This window comes from Bos indicus x Bos taurus, chromosome 10 (assembly GCF_003369695.1).
Source record: "Bos indicus x Bos taurus breed Angus x Brahman F1 hybrid chromosome 10, Bos_hybrid_MaternalHap_v2.0, whole genome shotgun sequence".
Lineage (NCBI taxonomy): Eukaryota > Metazoa > Chordata > Mammalia > Artiodactyla > Bovidae > Bos > Bos indicus x Bos taurus.
This window is the reverse complement of record NC_040085.1, coordinates 5323345-5349299: the sequence shown is the minus strand read 5'-3', so window position 1 is coordinate 5349299 and position 25955 is coordinate 5323345. Positions and strand designations below refer to the sequence as shown.

At 37.1% G+C, this 25955-nt stretch overlaps 1 protein-coding gene across 1 annotated transcript in view; it reads left to right on the top strand.

Annotated features, from left to right (window-relative positions):
- GPR137C (G protein-coupled receptor 137C) overlaps window positions 1–25955 on the top strand; it is a 62808-nt gene that overhangs the window by 10025 nt on the left and 26828 nt on the right. The window lies entirely within an intron of this gene.

Genomic DNA, 25955 nt, shown 5'->3' with positions numbered 1-25955 from the left:
ACTGTAAGAAACTTCAATGCTCTACATTCTATAATGGATAAAGCATCCAGACAAAAGATCAATAAAGAAAGCAAGCATTTGAACCATCAGTTCAGTTCAGTTCAGTCGCTCAGTTGTGTCCGACTCTTTGCGACCCCATGAATCCCAGCACACCAGGCCTCCCTGTCCATCACCAACTCCTGGAGTTCACTCAGACTCACGTCCATCGAGTCACTGATGCCATCCAGCCATCTCATCCTCTGTCGTCCCCTTTTCCTCCTGCCGCCAATCCCTCCCAGCATCAGGGTCTTTTCCAATGAGTCAACTCTTCGCATGAAGTGGCCAAAGTACTGGAGTTTCAGCTTCAGCATCATTCCCTCCAAAGAAATCCCAGGGCTGATGTCCTTCAGAAAGGACTGGTTGGATCTCCTTGCAGTCCAAGGGACTCTCAAGAGTCTTCTCCAACACCACAGTTCAAAAGCATCAATTCTTCGGCGCTCAGCCTTCTTCACAGTCCAACTCTCACATCCATACATGACCACTGGAAAAACCATAGCCTTGACTAGACGAACCTTTGTTGGCAAAGTAATGTCTCTGCTTTTCAATATGCTATCTAGGTTGGTCATAACTTTTCTTCCAAGGAGCAAGCGTCTTTTAATTTCATGGCTGCAGTCACCATCTGCAGTAGTTTTGGAGCCCCCAAAAATAGAGTCTGACACTGTTTCCACTGTTTCCCCATCTATTTCCCATGAAGTGATGGGACCAGATGCCATGATCTTAGTTTTCTGAACTGTTGAGTTTTAAGCCAACTTTTTCACTCTCCTCTTTCACCTTCATCAAGAGGCTTTTGAGTTCCTCTTCACTTTCTGCCATAAGGGTGGTGTCATCTGCATATCTGAGGTGATTGATATTTCTCCCGGCAATCTTGATTCCAGCTTGTGCTTCTTCCAGCCCAGCATTTCTCATGATGTACTCTGCATGTAAGTTAAATAAGCAGGGTGACAATATACAGCCTTGACATACTCCTTTTCCTATTTGGAACCAGTCTGTTGTTACCATGTCCATTTCTAACTGTTGCTTCCTGACCTGCATACAAATTTCTCAAGAGGCAGGTCAGGTGGTCTGGTATTCCCATCTCTTTCAAAATTTTCCACAGTTTCTTGTGATCCACACAGTCAAAGGCTTTGGTGTAGTCAATAAAGCAGAAGTAGATGTTTTTCTGGAACTCTCTTGCTTTTTCGATGATCCAGCACATGTTGGCAATTTGGTCTCTGGTTCCTCTGCCTTTTCTAAAGCCAGCTTGAACAACTGGAAGTTCACGGTTCACGTATTGCTGAAGCCTGGCTTGGAGAATTTTGAGCATGACTTTACTAGTGTGTGAGATGCGTGCAATTGTGCGGTAGTTTGAGCATTCTTTGGCATTGCCTTTCTTTGGGATTGGAATGAAAACTGACCTTTTCCAGTCCTGTGGCCACTGCTGAGTTTTCCAAATTGCTCACATATTGAGTGCAGCACTTTCACAGCATCATCCTTCAGGATTTGAAAGAGCTCAACTGGAATTCCATCACCTCCACTAGCTTTGTTCATAGTGATGCTTTCTAAGGCCCACTTGACTTCACATTCCAGGATGTCTGGCTCTAGGTCAGTGATCACACCATCATGATTATCTTGGTCGTGAAGATCTTTTTTGTACAGTTCTGTGTATTCCTGCCACCTCTTCTTAATATCTTCTGCTTCTGTTAGGTCCATAATATACTATGGACCAAATGGCACTAACAGACATATATAGAACATTCTGCACAACAGCAACAAAATAGACATTCTTCTCAAGCCTTAGCATATTTTAGAAGATTAAAATCATGCATAGTATCTTTTCTGACCACACTGGAATGAAACTAGAACTCAGTAGCAGAAGTAAAACTAGAAAATTTACAACTGTATGGAAATTCATATACTCTTGAACAACCACTGGGTCAGAGAAGAAATCAAAAAGGAAATTAGAAAATAAGTTATGACAAAAGAAAACACAGCAAAAAAGCAGTATTAAGAGAGATTTCTAAACTAATAAGCATCTGTATTTAAAAAGAAGGAAGATCTCAGATGAACAGCCTAACTTCATATATCTAAGAGCTGGGGAAAAAAAGAACCAACTAAATCCAAAATTAGCAGATGGAAGGAGATAAGGAAGGCTAGAGCAGAAATAAAATAGAATTTAAAAATAATATAAAAATTGATGAAACTAAGTTTTTTGAAAAGCTAAACAATTGACAGATTCTTAGCTAGACAATTAATAAAGAAGACAAGTAAAAGTAGAATGAAAGATGAGAGATTACAACTGATGCCACAGAAATAAACAGGATCATAAGACTACTACAATCATTTATGTACCAAAACTTGAGTAACCCAGAATAAATGGATAAACTCCCAGAGACACACCAAGACTGAATCATGAAGAAAGTATGAACAAACCTATAACTAACATGGAGAGTGAATCAATAATCAAAAACTTCCCAATAAAGAAAACTCCAGACACGTGGCTTCATTGGACCATTCAACCAAATATTTAAAGAATTAATGTCAGTTCTCAAATATTTCCAAAAAATTGAAGAGGAGAGAATACTTCCTAACAAGTTCAGTGAGACAATCATCACCTTGGTACTAAAGTCAAAGATACCACCTGAAAAGAAAACTACAGGTCAGTATTCCTAATGAACATAGATTCAAAAGTTCTCAACAAAATATTAGCAAACTGAATCCAGCAGCACATTAAAAATATCTAACAGTACACTATGACCAAGTGGGAATTACCCCTCAGATGTAAGAATGGTTCAATATAGGAAAATCAACCAATGTGATACACCATATTAACAGAATAAAAGATTGCACATGTTTTCAATAGATCGCAGAAAAGGTATTTGACAAAATTTAACCTCAGATATGCAGATGACACCACCCTTATGGCAGAAAGCAAAGAGGAACTAAAGAGCCTCTTGATGAAAGTGAAAGAGGAGAGTGACAAAGTGGGCTTAAAACTCAACATTCAGAAAACTAAGATCATGGCATCCGGTCCCATCACTTCATGGCAAATAGTTGAGGAAACGAAACCATGAGAGACTTTATTTTGGGGAGCTCCAAAATCACTGCAGATGGTGACTGCAGCCATGAAATTAAAAGATGCTTGCTCCCTGGAAGAAAAGCTATGACCAACCTAGATAGCATATTCAAAAGCAGAGACATTACTTGGCCAACAAAGGTCCATCCAGTCAAAGCTATGGTTTTTCCAGTAGTCATGTGTGGATGTGAGAGCTGGACTATAAAGAAAGCTGATTGTTGAAGAACTGATGCTTTCGAACTGGAGTGTTGGAGAAAACTCTTGAGAATCCCTCGGACTTCAAGGAGATCAAACTAGTCCATCCTAAAGGAAATTGGTCCTGAATATTCATTGGAAGGACTGAGGCTGAAGCTGAAACTCCCATACTCTGGCCACCTGTTGTGAAGAACTGACTCACTGGAAAAGACCCTGATGCTGGGAAAGATTGAAGGTGGAAGGAGAAGGGGACGACAGAAGATGAGATGGTTGGATGGCATCACCAACTCGATGGACATGAGTTTGAGCAAGCCCGGGGAGTTGGTGATGGGCAGGGAAGCCTGGCATGCTGCAGTCCATGTGGTTGCTAAGGGTCAGACATGACTGAGCAACTGAAATGAACTGAACACCATTTTATGGTAAAAACTCAACAAACTAAGAATAGGAAAAAAATTACTTCAGTGTAACAAAGCTACATCATTTTATGTCTTGAGATATTTTCTAATTTCTCTCTCTCTAATTTTCCTTAACAATAAGAAAATCCAAAGTATATGAGCAAAATATTTTGAAAGACACTTGATAAAAGAATACATATGCATGGCCAAAAAAAAAAACACATGAAACATGCTCAAGATTACTCATCAGGAAAACGAAAATTTCCACAATGAGATACCATTAAATATTGACTGGAAAGACAAATTAAAAAGATTATATCAAGTATTGGCAAAGATGTGAATTAATAAGAAAGTATACCCTGATGTTAGGAATGTAAAATTTTATAACCACTTTGAAAAACAGCTGGACAGTTTTTAAAAAGTGAAACACATCATAAAACAAGGAAAGCATATGTCTCTGCAAAAACTTGAGTGTGAATGTTTGAAGTAGATTTACTCACAATGGCCAAAACTGAAATTGACCCAGACAGCCATAAAATGCAAAGGGATAAAAAAATATGATATAAAGTATACAAAGGAGTATACTTGGCAATAAGATAGGAACATGCTAGTGATAAGCACAACAAGGATGGATCTAAAATTAAGTAGGTCAGATGAAAAAAATAAGCTCAGCTCATACTATATCACTACATTTATTTTAAATTTTAGAAAACCCAGACACAAAAAGTAGATCACCAATTGCTTAGAACCTGAGCCAGAAGGGAAGGATATATACAACAAAGAAGCAGGATGAAGTTTAGAGGGTGTGGAAATACTCTGTTTTTGACAGAAATAGTGGTTTCTTAGGTTGTTGAAGTATGACAAAATTCATCAAATTGTACAGCTGCATACATATATTATACCTCAATGAAATGGATCCTTCCTGAAAAAGGTGCAAAGTTCTGTTTGAAATTTAATGAGAGTAAGACCCAAAGTGTCCAACAAAGGTCCTTATTGTCAAAGCTATGGTTTTTCCAGTAGTCATATATGGAGGTGAGAGTTGGACCATAAGAAAGGCTGAGTGCCGAAGACTTGATGATTTTGAATTAAAGTGCTAGAGAAGACTCTTGAGAGTCCCTTGGACAGCAAGGACATCAAACCAGACAATCCTAAAGGAAATCAAATCCTGAGTATTCATTGGAAGGACTGATGCTGAAGCTGAAGCTCCAATACTTTGTCCACCTGATGTGAAGAGCTGACTCATTGGGAAAGACCTTGATGCTGGGAAAGACTGAGGGCAGGAGGAGAAGGGGATGGCAGAGAATGAGATGGTTAGATAGCATCACCGACCCAATGTACATGAATGTGAGCAAACTCCAGGAGATAGTGAAGTACAGGCAAGCCTGACATGCAATCCTTGGGTCACAAAGAATCAGACATGACTTAGTGACTGAACAACATTAGTTAAAATGAACTCTGAATAATTTACACCTTATGGGAAGTTGATTTTGTTCTAAGTTTGAACAAGTATAAAGAAAGTACCATACATCCCATGATACACCAGCAATGTCTGCTATACTGTCCATTGCTTTAGGTTAGTCACTATTGTATATTTGTTTTGAAGGAAGTTTTGCATGCTCTTCAGCACCTAGCACTGTTACATATGTAGATCAGTGCTTAATGATTTGGATGGTAGAGCAAATTCATGGTAAGGTAAAGGAATTTAAAAGAAATTCTTTTCATCTGCACAGATACAATCAGAATCTCTAGCTTTAGCAAGTTGAACCTTGCATCTAATTTGTTTTAAATAAAGACAAACTTTTATGAATTAAGTATCCTTGTTATCTTTTTGTTATAACTTTAAGGGATCTGTTTAAAGTAGTATAATTTCATCAATTCTGAAAGTCTGAGTTCTACTCCGAATTCTGTTTTACTTGGCTAATTGATATTTTCCAAATCACTAGTTTTCTGAGCCAATTGTTTAATTTGTAAAATGGTTAGTCTCACTGATATCTAAGACATGTAGTTGTCATTATCTGACAGTGATAAAGCATCTAGAATTTGAGGGTTTCTTAAAAAATAATCTCTTCTTACTGTGTGACCTAGTTCCGAAATCTAATACAGTGTCTGTATTAGATTAAAATACAGTGTCTGTATTAGATTAGATTTAACTTACTGTGAATTTTAAGTTACACATATCATGTTAAAATCAATCAAAGTTTAGTTTGTTTAGGACACAAATATTTAAATATTTAGAATCATCTGCTTTATATGATAAGATATAACTGTATTTTGAATATGTATATTCTAACTTTTAACAAAAATTCAATTACAGCTGCCATTTTCCATTAGCATATTGATCATGTGCTACAATTTTTTTCAGCTTTAGTCTCTCAGTAGAAAAATGATTGTGGGGGCACAAATTGAGAGAGAGTAGCATTAAAACATATACATTACCATATGTCAACTTAGATAGCAGTGGAAATTTGCTATATGATGCAGTGAGCTTAAATCTGGTGCTCTGTGACAACCTAGAGGGCTAGAAAGTGGGAGGCAGGTTCAAGAGGGAGGGGACATTATACCCATGGCTGATTCATATTGATGTATGGCAGAAGCCAACACAATATTGTAAAGCAATTATCCTCCAATTAAAAATGAATTTTTCAAAAAAATGCTTAGGGCTTCCCAAGGGGCACAGTGGTAAAGAATCCACCTGCCAACGCAGGAGACGCAGGGGTGCAGATTCAAGTCCTGGGTAGAGAAGATCCCCTGAAATGGGAAATGGCAACCCACTCCAGTATTCTTGCCAGGAAATAGACAGAGGAGCTTGGTGGGCCACAGTTCATGGGGTCACAAATAGTCGAACACAACTGAGCACACACACACACATAAAAATGCTAAGTAGTATTTTCTTAACCTTTTGTGTTCTTTCTACAGCTATCGTTTAGAACTTTGCCCAGTTGCTGATCAAGCCACCTGGGCTGGTTGGAGGTGTTCCTGTGTACTCTCGAACTTTTCTGTCATACCATGGAGTTAGCAGGTTTTAAGCTAATGTGAATGATCACCATCACTGATGATGGTCAAACTGTTACTGTCCTTAAGGTATCTAGATGGAAAGAAAATAATCAGTGTTCTTTCTGCTTCTTTCTCTCCTGGGATATTCTATTACTTCTGATACATTCTGCCTCTTTTTATGACCACCATTATCAGTTAGAACGATATTGTCCAATGAATTTGGCTCTCTGTCTCTTTCTTTACACAAAGCAATTCTGCTATCTTCCTAGTTTGGAAAGCATGAAAGGTTTTATGAAAAATCAGTAATATATAATGAGGAATTTTATATGGAAAAACTTTGTAAAGGTTACCACAGTTTCATCACAAATTCAGTTTAGATTCCAAAGAAGTTTAAATCTATAATGTATGAAATTCTTAGTTCAGAAATAAATTATGTTTATTCCTTAATATAAGGTATATTAAATTTTCAATAAGAGAGCTATGCATGGTAAACTAATGAGTAACCCATAGTAACCTGTTATATTTTGGGATGATTTTCAATAATGACAGCTTACAAATTTTCCTCCTTAAAAAATTAATACTTCATTCCTGAAATAGTTATTTATGCTTTTTAAAAAATCTACTTCTAGTTAAGTAAAGGATATAGTAAAGGTACTTTATAGTCTGCAAAAGAGCACAAAATAAAGATGTTAAACTGCTTCTAAGTCATTATATTTTACTAAACAGATTATTTGGTTTCTGAGTATATTTTTCTTGAGCATGTTAATTCTGCAGATCTTGAACAATGAACAAGTAGTTGCAGTGACATATGTATGACACTATTATTAATAAAGCAGTATTTGTCTCCTTGGAAATTAAGGAATTGAACTCTGTACCATCAAAGATCTAAATGTATAGATGTATCAGAGAAAACCAGGATCCCTATAAGCCTTGAATTAGGAGTCAGGACACCTAGATTTTAATCCTTTTAATTTCTCATGTGTTCTTAGACAGTCCACTTCATCTCTAAAGCATAGCTTTATTTATAAAATTAAGTTATTGAATTAAATCTCTAAGGTTTCTTTTTGTCCAGGAGAAACCAGGATACATTTCCAGTTGTCCTTTCCCAGTATTCTTATAGACAGTGCTTATTCTCTTAGCAACAACATGTGACAACACCTATAAAGTATTGCCAGCCAGGAGAACTCACCTAAGACATGGTGTCCAGGGTTTTTTTATTGGGAATCGGTCAAATAGGCATGGTCTCCCTGGTGGATTTTAATTACTCAGTCTCCCACCTCTTCAAAGGTCAAACTCATATTAAATGGTTTAGGTCATATAAATCATATATTGGCATAAATTATTATGGTGGTCACATGGCCACCATAAATCACATTGTTAGCATAAATTATTTGGTATGGCCCAAGTCCCCAGGTAAACAAAGGTATTCTTATCAGGCAGGATACTCCAAGGATTCAGAAATACCTCCCAAGTGCTAGGCAAGAACCAGATCTTTCTGTGTAATGTGCAGAGTTTATACAACTCAGGCCTGCTGAGTTAATCCCTTATTGCATACCTTTCAGTCAAGTAATTCTCTAGAACCTTTTTGAGAAAGTATGCTTGATAAGCAATTTTGGGGGGCTTTTCATGTCAAATATTTTTGTTCTACTGTTATATTTTATTGATAGTTTAAGCAGCTATAGAATTCTAAGTTGGAGATAATTTTCCCTAAAGATTTTTAAGGTGTTGCTCCACTTTGAATGTTGTGATTGAAGCTTGAAAGCCATTCTGTTTCTTGATCCTTTACATGTGAATTGTTTTTATTTTCTTGAAACCTATTAGATTTTTCTTTGACCCTAGAGTTCCAAAATGATCTCTCTTCATGTTTTCTATACATTTTGCTGGACATTGAACATGCCCTTTCAGTTTAGCCATATGTATGCTTTGGTTTGGAGAAACATTTCTTCAATTTTTCATTGATTTTTCTCCCCTCCTTTGTTTCTGTTCTCTCTTTCTGGAGCCCCTAACATTTGGATGTTGGACTTCCAAGACAGATCTTTTTCTTACCTCTTCTCTATTTTTCAATATGTCTTTATTCTCTAGGTTTTTTGGGAAAGATTTCTAGCCCCTCTCTTGACATTTTCATTTCCATTAGCTTGTTTAATTTCTAAGAGCTCTTTTTTGTTCTCTGAATTTTTTTATTAATAGCATCTTGTTTTTGTTTCTTGAGTGCAGTAGATTTTCTTATCTCTCCAAGTCTACTAATGATGGGCTGTTTGTCTAGTTTTTTGTTTGTACTTTTCTTTTTCTATTAGTTTGTTGGGATCACCATCCTTCATTGAAAACTTTTGAGTTATCAAGTTATCCTTGGCTGTCTTTTCATAATTAAAAGTGGAAGCTCTCAGCATATGGGTGAGGCATGTACACAGTAGACAGACTGGCTAGACAATTTGTTAGGGAACCCCTGATACTGGAATTGTTATATTTGTGTCTTTCCTTTTGGACTAATCAGATTTCTCAGGAGGAAAAATCCTTCAGAGAATAAAGCTGTGGTTTACAACACTTTGTGAATCTAGTCATGGAAGAGAGTTTGGGCATGGGAGACTCCCTTTAATTGATATTTATCACTAGTCTCCTTGTTTTTGGAATTGTACCAAACTATCAACTGTGCCTGCCATCTAACTTATATTCTAGGTCAGAGTAACCTCTACAGAGAATAAACACCCAGGTATCTGCCAGAATGAATAAGTGGCATTTCAGGGCATGGACTAGGGAAAGAGATTTAGGGACTTCAGTTCAGTCGCTGAGTCCTGTCCGATTGTTTGCAATCCCATGGACTGCAGCACACCAGGCCTCCCTGTCCATCACCAACTCCCAGAGTTTACTCAAACTCATGTCCATCGAGTCGGTGATGCCATCCAGCCATCTCATCTTCTGTTGTCCCCTTCTCCTCCTGCCTTCAACCTTTCCCAGCATCAGGGTCTTTTCCAATGGGTCAGTTCTTCACGTCAGGTGGCCAAAGTATTGGAGCTTCAGCCTCAGTCCTATCAATGAATATTCAGGAGTGATTTCCTTTAGGATGGACTGGTTTGATCTCCTTGCAGTCCAAGGGGCTCTCAAGAGTTTTTTCCAACAGCACAGTTCAGAAGTATCAATTCTTTGGTGTTCAGCTTGCTTTATAGTTCAACTCTCACATCCATACATGACTACTGGGAAAACCATAGCTTTGACTAGACGGACCTTTGTTGGCAAAGTAATGTCTCTGCTTTTTAATACGCTGTCTAGGTTGGTCATGACTTTTCTTCCAAGGAGCAAGCATCTTTTAATTTCATGGCTGCATTCACCATCTGCAGTGATTCTGGAGCCCCCAAAAATAAAGTCTGTCACTGTTTCCACTGTTTCCTCATCTATTTGCCATGAAGTGATGGGACCAGATGCTATGATCTTAGTTTTCTGAATGTCGAGTTTTAAGCCAACTTTTTCACTCTCCTCTTTCACTTTCATCAAGAGGCTCTTTAGTTCTTTAGCTCTTTACTTCTTTCTTCGCACTTAGGGACTTAACTGCTCATAAACAGCTCTTATCAATCTCTGTTTCAGTCACTTCCACTACTCAGTTCCAGTGGTACTTGGTTCTGTTGGTTCCTAAACCTTTTGAAGATTCTGAAATATTTATCAAGTTGGTTCTCAGTCCTCCTCACTACTAGCTTGGGATTCATCACATTGTGTTGATGATCCCTAAGACCACCCTCAGCCTCAGTGATTTGCTAATAGGACTTATATACCATGGTTACATTTTGTTGCAAGGATAGGGCAAAATCAGTAAAGGTTTCAAGATATATGGCATAAGGTTCAGAGGAAACCAGGCACAAGCTTCCAAGAATTCTGAGGAGAGTCAGAGGATATACTTAATTCCTTCCTTGATGAGTTGTGACAACACATGTGAAATGTTATTTACCAGGGAAGCTCTTGAGAAACTCAGTGCCAAAGTTTTTTTATTGGGGCTTAGTTATATAAACACTCTTTGCCCAACCCCCAAATTCCAGACTCCCATAGAGAAAGCAAGTGTTGAGTATAAACCATATTGTTTGTACAAATAGCCTGGGCACAATGAAATACTTTTCTCATTTGGGGAATGTTGAAAATCTTCCCCAAAATCCCAAGTTCCCAATGCCAGCCAAGTACCAGCCTTACAAGTGGGTAAGGATAACAGTCTCAGGAATACTATGTTAACTCTTTTCTGCACACAGTATCCATATGCTTTCTAGCTTCTAACACTTTATTTATCATTTCCCATTCTACTCACATTTATAGGTTTATCTATTTTAAGAAAATCCCTTTACTATTGTCTTAGCGGAGTTTCAGGTGAGAACAAAATTAGATATATATCTTCAGTATTAATCTGGAACTTATTGAATTATAAATCAAAACACCTCAATTTAATTGTATAAAATCATTTTTAAGCAACTTGAAAAAAAATCAGACTAAGCAAAGAAATCTAAAAAGGTGCTAGTATCCTAAGAAACTGACAGACAGATATTATATTCTATGTATCCTAGAAATAAGTTTCTATAAAGAAAAAAATATTTAGAAGATTAGAAGGAGTTTTTAAAACATGAAATGTAAAATAGGCACTGAAAGAGAATATGTGAGGAAAGTCTTTTATATTTTATATGTATATATTATATATATATTATATAATTATAATTATATAATTAAATATAATATATATAATAATAATAATATAAATAAATAATATAAATATAAATAATATAAAAATATTATATTTATAGCTAAGGTAACTAAAAGTCTAATTTTTAAAATCTGCAACAGTAGCAATGGCAAAATTGGGAATGGTGCACTGTGCTCCACAGGAACTTAAACTGAGATGGAAACTAAGGAAAATGTTTCTCTGAAAGAAAGCTACCTAGTTGGAAATACATGTCTTTCTGTTTACCATGGGCTTCCCTTGTGGCTCAGCTGGTAAAGAATCCACCTGCAATGAGGGAGACCTGGTTTCAATCCCTGGGTTGGGAAGATGCCCTGGAGAAGGGAAAGGCTACCCACTCCAGTATTCTGGCCTGGAGAATTCCATGAACTGTATAGTCCATGGGGTCACAAGGAGTCAGACATGACTGAGCAACTTCAGTTTCAGTTTCTATGTACCATGGGAAAGAGAGTATATTCACCACAATTTATTTTTGCATCAATTTCAAAGTTTATATAGGTATGTCCTCCAGTAAACTTTCTATTTCAAATCAACAAATGAAGGAAAATTGACAAAAAAATTCTATAGAAAAGCACACGTTCTATAGGTATTTCAATATCTACTATTTCTAAGCACCATTATTCTACATGCCCTGGGAGACAGTAAATGATACACATTTCCACTGTAACTCTTCCTTAAATATTGAGATACCTGTGTTAAGTAAACTCATTAATGCTCCCTGACTTTAGACTATACTACAAAGCTACAGTCATAAAAACAGTGTAGTAGTGGCGCAAAAACAGGGTCATAGATCAATGGAACAGAATAGAGAGCCCAGAAATAAACCCACACTGTTATGGTGATTAATCTAGGACAAAAGAGACAAGAACATACAATGGGAAAAAGACAGACTCTTCAATAAGTGGTGTGGGAAACATGTAGAAGAATGAAATTAGAACATGTACAAAAATACATATACAAAAACAAACTCAAAATTAAAGATCAGAAGCCATAATCTTCTAGAGGAAAACATAGGCAGAATGTATCATAGTAATATTTGAGATGTATCATAGTAATATTTTTTTGGATCTGTCTCCTGAGGCAAAGGAAGCAAAAGCCACAACAAACAGATGGAACCCAATCAAACATAAAAGCTTTTGCATAGCAAAGGAAAACATCAACAAAACAAAAAGACAACATATTGAATGACAAAATGTTTGCAGATACAACTAATAAGGAGTTAATATCCAGAACATATAAACAGCTTGTTCAATGCAACATCAAAATAACAAACAACTTGATTTTAAAAATGAGCTGAAGACCTGAGTAGACATTTTTTTCCAAGAGAGATATATAGATGGCTAACAGGCACATGAAAATGTACTCACCATCACTAATCAGAGAAATACAAAACCAAAACCACATTGAATATTACCTCACACTTGTCAGCATGGCTATCATCAATCAAAAAGGGTACAACTAACCTGTTGGTGAGGATGTGGAGAAAAGAGAGCTCCTGTATAGTGTTTGTGGGAATGTAAATTGGTACAACTGCTGTAGGAAACAATGGAGGTTTCTCAAAAACCTAAAGGTAGAGCTATACCCTATGATGCAGCAATTCCACTAATGGGAATATATCTGAAGAAAGAGAACAGACTAATTCAAAGAGATACATGCACCCCAGTGTTCATAGCAACATCATTTATAATAGCCAAAATATGGAAATAACTTAAATGTCCACAAACAGATAAATGAAGATGTATACATACAAATGGAATACTATTCAGCCATGAAAAATGAACTTTTCCCATTTATAGCAACATGAATGGACTTGGAGGGTATTCAGTTCAGTTCAATCGCTCAGTCATGTCCGACTCTTTGTGACCCTATGAATTACAGCACACCAGGCCTCCCTGTCCATCACCAACTCCCGGAGTTCACTCAAACTCACATCCATCGAGTCGGTGATGCCATCCAGACATCTCATCTTCTGTCGTCCCCTTCTCCTCCTGCCCCCAATCCCTCCCAGCATCAGAGTCTTTTCCAATGAGTCAACTCTTTGCATGAAGTGGCCAAAGTATTGGAGTTTTAGCTTTAGCATCAGTCCTTCAAAAGAACACCCAGGGCTGATCTCCTTTAGAATGGACTGACTGAATCTGCTCAAGGGACTCTCAAGAGTCTTCTCCAACAGCACAGTTCAAAAGCATCAATTCTTTGGCACTCAGCTTTCTTCACAGTCCAACTCTCACATCAGTACATGACCACTGAAAAAACCATAGCCTTGACTAGACGGACCTTTGTTGGCAAAATAATGTCCCTGCTTTTGAATATGCTATCTAGGTTGGTCATAACTGTCCTTCCAAGGAGTAAGCGTCTTTTAATTTCATGGCTGCAGTCACCATCTGCAGTGCTTTTGGAGCCCCCAAAAATGAAGTCTGTTTCCACTGTTTGCCCATCTATTTGCCATGAAGTGATGGGACCAGATGCCATGATCTTCGTTTTCTGAATGTTGAACTTTAAGCCAACTTTTTCACTCTCCTCTTTCACTTTCATCAAGAGGCTTTTGAGTTCCTCTTCACTTTCTGCCATAAGGGTGGTGTCATCTGCATATCTTAGGTTATTGATATTTCTCCCGACAATCTTGATTCCAGCTTGTGTGAAAGTGCTGCACACCCAATATGCCAGCAAATTTGGAAAACTCAGCAGTGGCCACAGGACTGGAAAAGGTCAGTTTTCATTCCAATCCCAAAGAAAGGCAATGCCAAAGAATGCTCAAACTACCGCACAATTGCACTCATCTCACACACTAGTAAAGTAATGCTCAAAATTCTCCAAGCCAGGCTTCAACAATACGTGAACTGTGAACTTCCAGATGTTCAAGCTGGTTTTAGAAAAGGCAGAGGAACCAGAGATCAAATGGCAACATCTGCTGGATCATGGAAAAAGGAAGAGAGTTCCCAAAAAACGTCTATTTCTGCTTTATTGTCTATGCCAAAACCTGACTGTGTGGATCACAATAAACTGTGGAAAATTCTGAAAGAGATGGGAATACCAGACCACCTGACCTGCCTCTTGAGAAACCTATATGCAGGTCAGGAAGCTACAGTTAGAATTGGACATGGAACAACAGACTGGTTCCAAATAGGAAAAAGAGTACATCAAGGCTGTATATTGTCACCCTGCTTGGAGGGTATTACACATAGTAAAATAAGTCAAAGACAACTACTGCGTATTATCACTTATATATGGAATCTGAAAAATAAATGAATGACTATAACAAAACAAAAACAAACTCACAGATATAGAGAACAAGCTAGCAGTTACCAGGGAGAAAGAGAAGATGAGAGGGGCAAGATAGGGATAGAGGTACAAACTACTATATATACAGTATGTAAACTAGAGGGATATACTATATAACACAAGGGCTATAGCAAATACTTTATAATAGCTTTAAATGGAGTATAATCTACTAAAAAATTTTAAATTTCTATGTTGTACACCTAAAACTGATATAATATTATGAATCAGGGCTTCCCAGGTGGCAGGTTAAGAATCTGCCTGCCAATACAGGAGACCCAGGAAACTGGGTTTGATCCCTGGGTCAGGAAGATCCCCTGGAGGAGGAAATGGCAACCTACTCCAATATTCTTGCCTGGAGAATTCCATGGACAGAGGAGTCTGGTGGGCTATAGTCCATGGGGTCGCAAAGAGTCAGACACAACTGATTATAAATCGACTATACTTCAATTTCCTAATGTTTGATTAAAAAATAAAATGGCCCATTTATTCAGTTTTTCTGATATTAAGAAAGACCTGAAAAGATATGGCCTCTCTGACCATAAATTGTCATTGGTGAATTACGTAGCTATATGTTATTTACCATCAAAAACTTTTGGAACTTCTGGAAATCTACATCAAGTAAATGTTTACTGTGTTTCATGGACTATCCTTCACTGTCTTAACATCTTAGTAAATCATAATTGCTTGACATTTTATGATATTAATTTTTTGCCTAGCGTCATGTCTTGTTAGCTATATTCTATAAAATACTTGGAATCTACTGTCAGGTCATCATTTTTAATCTTATAATCTAAGTGTGATCAAAGCAACTAGTTGTGTTTATATGATGCATTGTAACATATTGCAAATCTGGGAGGACTGCTGACCTTTAATTTTTTTCCTTATTCAGCTCCACTCCCTTTCATACCCATTATTTATCCCATTCCATGACCTTTTGAATTACACTTTCTACTCTGTCCCTATTCTATTCTTCATTTGAACCTTTTAGATGCCTTCACTGAAATCTAGCTTTTTGCAGACTTGTGGGAAGAATAATCGGCCTATTTTATGTTTCCCAATACTCCTTACTAATGTTACACCATCACCATTTCTCTTAAACACATGCCATCTGACTAGATCATCATTGGCTATCATAATAACTTCCACTTCCATGGATGAATCATTACTTTCCTTCTCCTAGCCTGGTCTCTTGTTATATAGATCTTTTTCAAAGCCCATATTGATAACCCATCCAATGTCTCTCACTTCAGTGGTTTCTCAAAGCTCTAAAGCCCTCCATTTCTATTTGAGCTGCTCAGTAGCATGATCATGCCTTGGATCAGTTCTTGAAAATTAAGCAATTCTTGTCAACCAGTTTTTTCTCTTCCCCTTATACATTTGCATTCATCCCTTTATTTGTTTTTCACCCTCGTCCTAACCTTTACTCACTTTACCCTTTCTGTTTTCCCCACTCCATTAGCTTCTGTCTGGTGTGATTTGCATTTAGTACCTGGCCTGTCTAGTATTTCTCTTCTCTTGACTATGTTGTGCCATTGTGGTTCGCTCACCCACTCTTTCTTTCTCTACAGTAGTTCCACATGTCACAGTTCTAAATTATTACTTGAAAAGTACAATGTAGTTATCCTAACTTTTTTTTTAATGGGAAGTTTTATTTTTATTTTTTTAAATTTTATTTTATTTAACTTTACAATATTGTATTGGTTTTGCCATATATCAAAATGAATCTGTCACAGGTATACATGTGTTCCCCATCCTGAACCCTCCTCCCTCCTCCCTCCCCATACCATCCATCTGGGTAGTCCCAGCGCACCAGCCCCAAGCATCCAGTATCGTGCATCGAACCTGGACTGGCGACTCGTTTCATATATATTATACGTATTTCAATGCCATTCTCCCAAATCATCCCACCCTCTCCCTCTCCCACAGAGTCCAAAAGACTGTTCTATACATCAGTGTCTCTTTTGCTGTCTCATATACAGGGTTATTGTTACCACTTTCTAAATTCCATATATATGCATTAGTCTACTGTATTGGTGTTTTTCTTTCTGGCTTACTTCACTCTGTATAATAGGCTCCAGTTTCATCCACCTCATTAGAACTGATTCAAATGTATTCTTTTTAATGGCTGAGTAATACTCCATTGTGTATATGTACCACAGCTTTCTTATCCATTCATCTGCTGATGGACATCTAGGTTGCTTCCATATCCTGGCTATTATAAACAGTGCTGCAATGAACATTGGGGTACACGTGTCTCTTTCAATTCTGGTTTCCTTGGTGTGTATGCCCAGCAGTGGGATTGCTGGGTCATAAAGCAGTTCTATTTCCAGTTTTTTAAGGAATCTCCACACTGTTCTCCATAGTGGCTGTACTAGTTTGCATTCCCACCAACAGTGTAAGAGGGTTCCCTTTTCTCCACATCCTCTCCAGCATTTATTGCTTATAGACTTTTGGATCACAGCCATTCTGACTGGTGTGAAATGGTACCTCATAGTGGTTTTGATTTGCATTTCTCTGATAATGAGTGATGTTGAGCATCTTTTCATGTGTTTGTTAGCCTTCTGTATGTCTTCTTTGGAGAAATGTCTATTTAGTTCTTTGGCCCATTTTTTGATTGGGTCATTTATTTTTCTGGAATTGAGCTGTAGGAGTTGCTTGTATATTTTTGAGATTAGTTGTTTGTTTGTTGCTTCATTTGCTATTATTTTCTCCCATTCTGAAGGCTGTCTTTTCACCTTGCTTATAGTTTCCTTTGTTGTGTCCCATTTGTTTATTTTTGCTTTTATTTCCAATATTCTGGGATGTGCAAAGCAACTAGAAAAGGAAGAAGTGAAGAACCCGAGGGTTAGTAGAAGGAAAGAAATCTTAAAAATTAAGGCAGAAATAAATGCAAAAGAAACAAAAGAGACCATAGCAAAAATCAACAAAGCCAAAAGCTGGTTCTTTGAAAGGATAAATAAAATTGACAAACCATTAGCCAGACTCATCAAGAAACAAAGGGAGAAAAATCAAATCAATAAAATTAGAAATGAAAATGGAGAGATCACAACAGACAACACAGAAATACAAAGGATCATAAGAGACTACTACCAGCAATTATATGGCAATAAAATGGACAACGTGGAAGAAATGGACAAATTCTTAGAAAAGTACAACTTCCCAAAACTGGACCTGGAAGAAATAGAGAATCTTAACAGACCCATCACAAGCACGGAAATTGAAACTGTAATCAGAAATCTTCCAGCAAACAAAAGCCCAGGTCCAGACGGCTTCACAGCTGAATTCTACCAAAAATTTAGAGAAGAGCTAACGCCTATCCTACTCAAACTCTTCCAGAAAATTGCAGAGGAAGGTAAACTTCCAAACTCATTCTATGAGGCAACCATCACCCTAGTACCAAAACCTGACAAAGATGCCACAAAAAAAGAAAACTACAGGCCAATATCACTGATGAACATAGATGCAAAAATCCTTAACAAAATTCTAGCAATCAGAATCCCAACCATACATTAAAAAGATCATACACCATGACCAAGTGGGCTTTATCCCAGGGATGCAAGGATTCTTCAATATCCGCAAATCAATCAATGTAATACACCACATTAACAAATTGAAAAATAAAAACCATATGATTATCTCAATAGATGCAGAGAAAGCCTTTGACAAAATGCAACATCCATTTATGATAAAAAAAAAACTCTCCAGAAAGCAGGAATAGAAGGAACATACCTCAACATAATAAAAGCTATATATGACAAACCCACAGCAAACATTATCCTCAATGGTGAAAAATTGAAAGCATTTCCTCTAAAGTCAGGAACAAGACAAGGGTGCCCACTTTCACCATTACTATTCAACATAGTTTTGGAAGTTTTGGCCACAGCAATCAGAGCAGAAAAAGAAATAAAAGGAATCCAAATTGGAAAAGAAGAAGTAAAACTCTCACTGTTTGCAGATGACATGATCCTCTACATAGAAAAGCCTAAAGACTCCACCAGAAAAATTACTAGAACTAATCAATGAATATAGTAAAGTTGCAAGATATAAAATCAACACACAGAAATCCCTTGCATTCCTATACACTAATAATGAGAAAATAGAAAGAGAAATTAAGGAAACAATTCCATTTACCATTGCAACGAAAAGAATAAAATACCTAGGAATATATCTACCTAAAGAAATCGAAGACCTATATATAGAAAACTGTAAAACACTGGTGAAAGAAATCAAAGAGGACACTAATAGATGGAGAAATATACCATGTTCATGGATTGGAAGAATCAATATAGTGAAAATGAGTATACTACCCAAAGCAATTTATAGATTCAATGCAATCCCTATCAAGCTACCAACGGTGTTCTTCACAGAGCTAGAATAAATAATTTCACAATTTGTATGGAAATACAAAAAACCTCGAATAGTCAAAGCTATCTTGAAAAAGAAGAATGGAACTGGAAGAATCAACCTGCCTGACTTCAGGCTCTACTACAAAGCCATAGTCATCAAGACAGTAAGGTACTGGCACAAAGACAGAAATATGGATCAATGGAACAAAATAGAAAGCCCAGAGATAAATCCACGCGCATATGGACACCTTATCTTTGACAAAGGAGGCAAGAATATACAATGGATTAAAGACAATCTCTTTAACAAGTGGTGCTGGGAAAACTGGTCAACCACTTATAAAAGAATGAAACTAGAGCACTTTCTAACACCATACACAAAAATAAACTCAAAATGGATTAAAGATCTCAACGTAAGACCAGAAACTATAAAACTCCTAGAGGAGAACATAGGCAAAACACTGTCCGACATATCCTAACTTTTTAATGACATCCATTTTTTCCCTGTTAGGTTGTTTCAATTTTAAAATTAGGAACCCTTGCTGACACATCCACTGTCAACTGCCTGACTTTAACTGGACCTCTCTGTTTCTGGAAATAATATTTTATAGCCCTCTATCCATGTGTTCCAAATGTTTCCCATATTCCAAGTGCTTAAATCTAACATCCCGTCTCAGGATATGACCTTGCCTCCTACTTTACTTAACAACAACAACAACAAAAAAATAGAATCCATCTGCCAAATTCCCTCATCCATTTTCTCTATATCAAAATTGCTACATCCAAATTTCTTATTTTAACAAAGTGGTTTGTAGATTATTTTACATTTTCTGTACAGATCTCCAAGTTTTTATTCAGCTATCTTTTCCTCTCTCTTATCTCAAAAGTATGTGTTTTCCTTTTCAGGGCTGACCTGCCTCACCTAGAGCCTTCTTTAACAATTGAGCTCTCCTTTCCTTTCTCCCACTCTCCTCCATTTACCATTTCACCCTCTCTAGTTCATTTCGGATCAACAGATCATTAAATCAGAAATTGTGAATGTCTGAGATTTTATTCTATTTGAAAGCTGATAGGTTAGCCTCCCACAGTTTTATAGACATATACCAAAAGAAAGCAGAAGACCCATAGGTCAGAGAAAAAGGCCATTTATTGCTCATGGGAAAAAACAAGAATCAACCAAAGTAGTGTTTTGAACCAGTTCCCCAAGCCCAGTTCCTATAAGGCAACCAGTGAGGGTCAGGTGTTAACTGTGTGTGCAGCAAGGTTTGTTACAGGAGAGATAACCCCAAATAAATAAGACAGGCAGACCTTGTCTTTATTCTGAAATGTAAGCAAATCTTCACGAGGGAGGGAGATGAAAATTTTACTCCCCTGGAATGTCTTCAGGGAGAGAGATGTTCTCTCTGTTGTACCAGTCAAGAGACAGATCTTCCCTCTGCCACTGGGATAGACACCATTTCTAGTTTTCAAGGATGTTCACTGTGTAAATCCCTTGCATAGCAGAAACCCTGGACCATGCAGAAACATGCAATATTCCAATACATGATTTCCAGTCAAAAAAATACGCAGGTTCCTCTTATCTCCTATCTTTAAAAATATCTCATATAGTCTGTGCTCACTGCCTTTGTTGTCTTACTTCCTTGCTTTTTCTTCTGCAATTCCACTGAAAACTATTCTCTTCAAGTTATCCCAGTCAAAAGTTCATTTCTTAATTATTCTTGACTTTTTGCAGAATTGAACAAAGGCTATACTTTCTTCCTTTTACCTCTAAACTACTCCACTGCTTCCTATGACTAGTCTGATTCTTAAGGCTCTCTCCCTTGCTCATCTCTCTTTTCTTCACCTTTTGGGCTTTTTCACTTTTACTGTAAAATGTGAACATATCACAGGTTGATTTCTCATTCTACATTTGTTTTCCCAAGTACCTTCTACTTTGAGTTGCAGCTATCACCTCTCTAGGTGATTATGATTTATTTCTTATATTCCAAAACTCACCTGTTATCTCTATTTCTGCCTATATGTAATAAATTTTAAAACTAAAAATCAATTACATGACCTGACTTTAAAAATTTTGTCAGTAGGACTTTGATTCTAATAGTTCTTTAGATTCTAAACTTGAGAATGAGGAAAAGTAGACTCCCTTCCTGGTGACTCATAAAGTTAAGGATCTGGCTGCAGTGCAGGAGATTCAGGTTCGATCCCTGGGTTAAGAAGATCCCCTGGAGAAGGAAATGGCATCCCACTCCAGTATTCTTGCCATGAGAATCCCATGGACAGAGGAGCCTGGACTGAGTTACTAACACTGTCAATTTGCTCAAATGCAACAGCCTTAACTCAAATTCTTTTTGGCATTCTGATCCATTGTCTATACTGACACCTAATAAATTACTCAAGCATAAAAACTATTATACAGTTTGTGAGAATTAAGGTCTAATATTTTTACAGTTTTACACAAGTCTTCCATTATTGGACGACTGATTTTCCCTTCAGTTTCTACTTGTGCCATATTTCCTATACTCACTTACACCACAACAACATACCAAAGTACTTGCTTTGACCTAAATTCACTGCTCACTTATTCAAACAGTTTCTGCTATGAACCAAGCATTATGCTGGGCACTGGGACTATAAATATGAGTAAGTTACAGTCTCTCTTAAGAGGGGGATAAAAATGTGAATAAATGCCATAGAGTGTGATTTGTAATGCAAGGATACAGAGTGGTTTCCTTCTTCCTGAGGCACTTATGGTGAAACAAAGATCAACACTCGAATAAGGTGTTGAAGGATAAATTAGAATTTGTTATGTGACCATGAAATCATATTTCAGGTAAAGTAAAAACATGTACAAAGGCATGGAGATGTGAAATGAAACCCCTTATCTGAAAGTTGTAAGTAACTCAGAATAAGCAGACTGTAAGACTGAAGACAGGGATAAAAGGATACAATGATGGGAAGGTGGAGCTAGGTGGTAAAAGGCCTTGCTGTATCAAAGGCGTGTGGGCTTTTTCCTGGAATAGTATGATCAGATTCATTTTTTTAGATACTAAAACTAGTGTATGAAAGTTTGAAGAATAAAAGATATTTACTAGAAGTTAAATATCTCAGAAAGCTACTGGATAACACAGGGAGTCCAGCCTAGTACTCTGTGATAACCTAGAGTGGCAGGATGAGGGGGAGAGAAGAGAGACTCAAGAGGGGGCAAATATATATATAATTATGACTGATTCCCGTTGTTGTACTACAGAAACCAACACAACATTGTAAAGCAATTTTCCTCCAATTAAAAATAAACATAATAAAAAAAGAATCTAAATATCTCTCCACATGATATTCATTACAGTGGAGAAAACAGTGTCTTAAACCTGGAGAAACCTGGTGGGTACCATCTGATCAAACCAATGATCCAAGTTAACATCACAGTAATGGGGCAAATCAGCATCTTGAGCTTCATAATATAATGCACTAGAAGAATGCAGTGCGATCATTTCTGTGGTTTTCCTATCAAAATACGTATTCTGAATCTAACATGAGGAACTATCTGATAAACCCAGTGAGAAGCATTCTACAGAATCACTGGTCTGAACTCTTTAAAACTGAATATCATAAAAGACAAAGGGAAAAAATAACAATTAAGGAATTAAGTATACAATAAACCTATGCACAATGTATAATCTTGGATTCCCTCCCCCACCCTGTGAATGGCACTTTGGGGAGCAAATGGCAAAATCTGAATAAGGTCTGCAGACTAGATAATGATACTTTATCAATATCAATTTTATTATTTTTATAATTATACAGGTTATATAAGATAATTTCCTTTATAAAGGAAGTATTATATACATTTAAATATTTAAAGGTAAAGGAGCATTGCATATGCAACTTACTCTTGAATGATTTAAGTCATATATAGTATGGATGTGAGAGTTGGACCATGAAGAAGGTCGAGCACTGAAGAACTGATACTTTCAAATTGTGGTGCTAGAGAAGACTCTTGAGATTCCCTTGGACAGCAAGGAGATCAAACCTGTCAATCCTAAAGGAAATCATATTTTGAATATTGATTGGAAGGACTGATGCTGAAGCTGAAGCTCCAATACTTTGGTCATCTGGTGCAAAGAAACAACTCACTGGAAAAGACCCTGCCTGATGCTGGGAAAGATTGAGGGCAGGAGGAGAAGTAGGCGACAGAGAATGAGATGATTAGATGGCATCACTGAATCAATGGACTTGAGTTTGAACAAACTCTGAGAGATAGTGAAGGACAGGGAAGCCTGGCGTGCTACAGCTCATGGGGTCACAAAGATTTGAACACGACTTAGCGAATGAGTAACAAAAAAACATATTCATGTATAGAATTATTCACAGTATCCAAGCAGTATTATCCACAGTACCCACAGCAGCATTATTCACAGCATCCAAGAGGCAGAAGCTACTCAGGTGTCCATCAGGAGGTGAATATAAAACAAAATATAGTATATACATAAGTGGAATATTATTCAGGCTTAAAATGGAAGATAATTCTGACACATGCTCATGTGTGATGTACATGGATAAACCTTGAAGACATTATGCTGAGTGAAATAAGCCAATCACAAGAAGAAAAATATTGTATAATTTCTTTTATATGAGGTACCTGGAGTAGCCAAATTCATAGAGACAGAGATTGGAATGGTGATTGCCAAAGACTAGAGGGGAGAGGAACAGGGAGATATTGTTAGATGAATACAGAGTTTCAATTCAGGAGGATGAAGAAATCTCAAAGGTGGATGTTGATGGTGATGGTTGCATAACAATGTGAAGGTACTCAATGCAACTGAACTGTACATTTGAAAATGGTTAAGTTGTAGTTTTATGTTATATATATTTTAGTACAATTTTGAATAAAAATAAAACATGTAGAGAAGTGAGAATAAAGGGAAAATGGCAAAATGCCCAGTTATGTTCTAAAGATATAGATGGAGTTAAGAATGGAAGCAGAGAGACCAATTAAAAGGCTGTAGTAATAATTCAGTATAGTATTAGTGACAAAGAAAGATACATCTGAGAATGATTTAGTGGTACTATTTAGAGATTAATATGGTGATATTTTAGAATCCTTTATCACATCTAGCTTCTGGTAGATGGTGGCACTGTTAACCAAAATGTAATAGATACAAGTAAACTCACAAGCTGCTATCTTTGCCTGAGCATTTACCTAATACTCATTTCTCCACCATAACTTGACTCAAATGTAGCTTCCAAAGCCCTCCCTGGGCTTTGGAAAACCACTCTTTACAGGCTTTCCTGATAGCTCAGTTGGTAAAGAATCCACCTGCAATGCAGGAGACCTGGGTTCGATTCCTGGGTTGGGAAGATCCGCTGGAGAAGGGATATGCTACCCACTCCAATATTCTTGGGCTTCCCTTGTGGCTCAGCTGGTAAAGAATCTGCCTGCAACACAGGAGACCTGGGTTCTATCCCTGGGTTGGGAAGATCCCCTGGACAAAGGAAAGGCTACCCACTCCATTATTCTGGCCTGGAGAATTGCATGGACTGTATAGTCCATAGGGTCGCAAAGAGTTGGACTCCGCTGAGTGACTTTCACTTTCACTGACTCTAGACAATCTCTCCTCTTTCGCCTTGCTGCTGCTGCTGCTAAGTCGCTTCAGTCATGTCCAACTCTGTGCGTCCCCATAGACGGCAATCCACCAGGCTCTGCTGTCCCTGGGATTCTCCAGGCAAGAACACTGGAGTGGGTTGCCATTTCCTTCTCCAATGCATTCCTAGACTGAATTAGTCTTTCTCCCTTCTTAGATGTTGTGACAGTATCTTTTGCATTGATATCACCATGTTTCAAAATAGTTGGTTTATCTCTGTCTTTCATACACTGAGCTCCTTGAGGGCAGAAACAGTTACTAGGTTTATGAATCCATGGTACCTTTCATAGTGTGTGCTCAGTAATTGTTTGAATGAAATCAATAAGTTATTAAAAGACTAACATTAGGTTTCTTTATAACCTTCTGTACTTGCCTCTTTCTAGATTCCCCCACCCCCCCACTCCCACCCCCACTCAAAGTTCTTATCTATTTCAATAGTCTTGTAGCTAGTCTTTCTACGTTTATTTATTTTGGCTGAGCCTCATATGGACATATGCGATCTTAGTTCCCCAAGCAGGGATTAAACCTGTGCCCCCTGCAGTTGTGCAGAGTCTTAACTGCTGGACTGCCAGGGAAGTCCCTAGTCTTTCTACTTTTAGCCTAGTTTCTTTGTGGTTGCCTGTACATTGATGCCAGATTAATGAAGTATTTTGGAGTGCTTACATGAAAACCTTCATTATCTTCCCACTATATAAAAAGTAAAATCCAAATTAACCAGTCAGGAATTTAGACCTTCCACCCATGTTCTCAGAAGTTACCATGTTTATTTCAAATTCACCTTATCTACGCTTAATCTTGATTCATCAAGTATTTGAGGACCTGCCTTTTGCAAGACTTTATGAAAGAAGTAAGTTTACTAAATATATGTTCATCATCTTTGTGTTCATTTTTTGGTCCTTTGTTTCCTTTAATGACTTCATTTCATCTTAAGGGGAAATAATATTTGGAGAACACTCAGCCATATTCATATTTAAGTAAGTTGTTCCATCTTAAGATACGTTTAAAATAGGTTACAAGCCATCCAGCACAATGTTTGGCTCAAAATAAAAGTTCAATAAATGTATATTTATTTCAGTTTAAAATATTACATATTGAAACTGAATTATTTCAGTTTAAAAATTTTAATTTTAAAATTTAAAGATAGAAATTCAAGTTTAAAATTATACCAAAGAAAGTTATTAATTTATTATATTAAGCTTTTGAAAACCTGCCTATTTTTGCTTCAATGGTTGAACTGTTAACATTTGAGGTTTACTTGCTATTATTACTTGTTGTATCACTTTGAAACACATATTCAAAGCAAATTTAAAAATACTA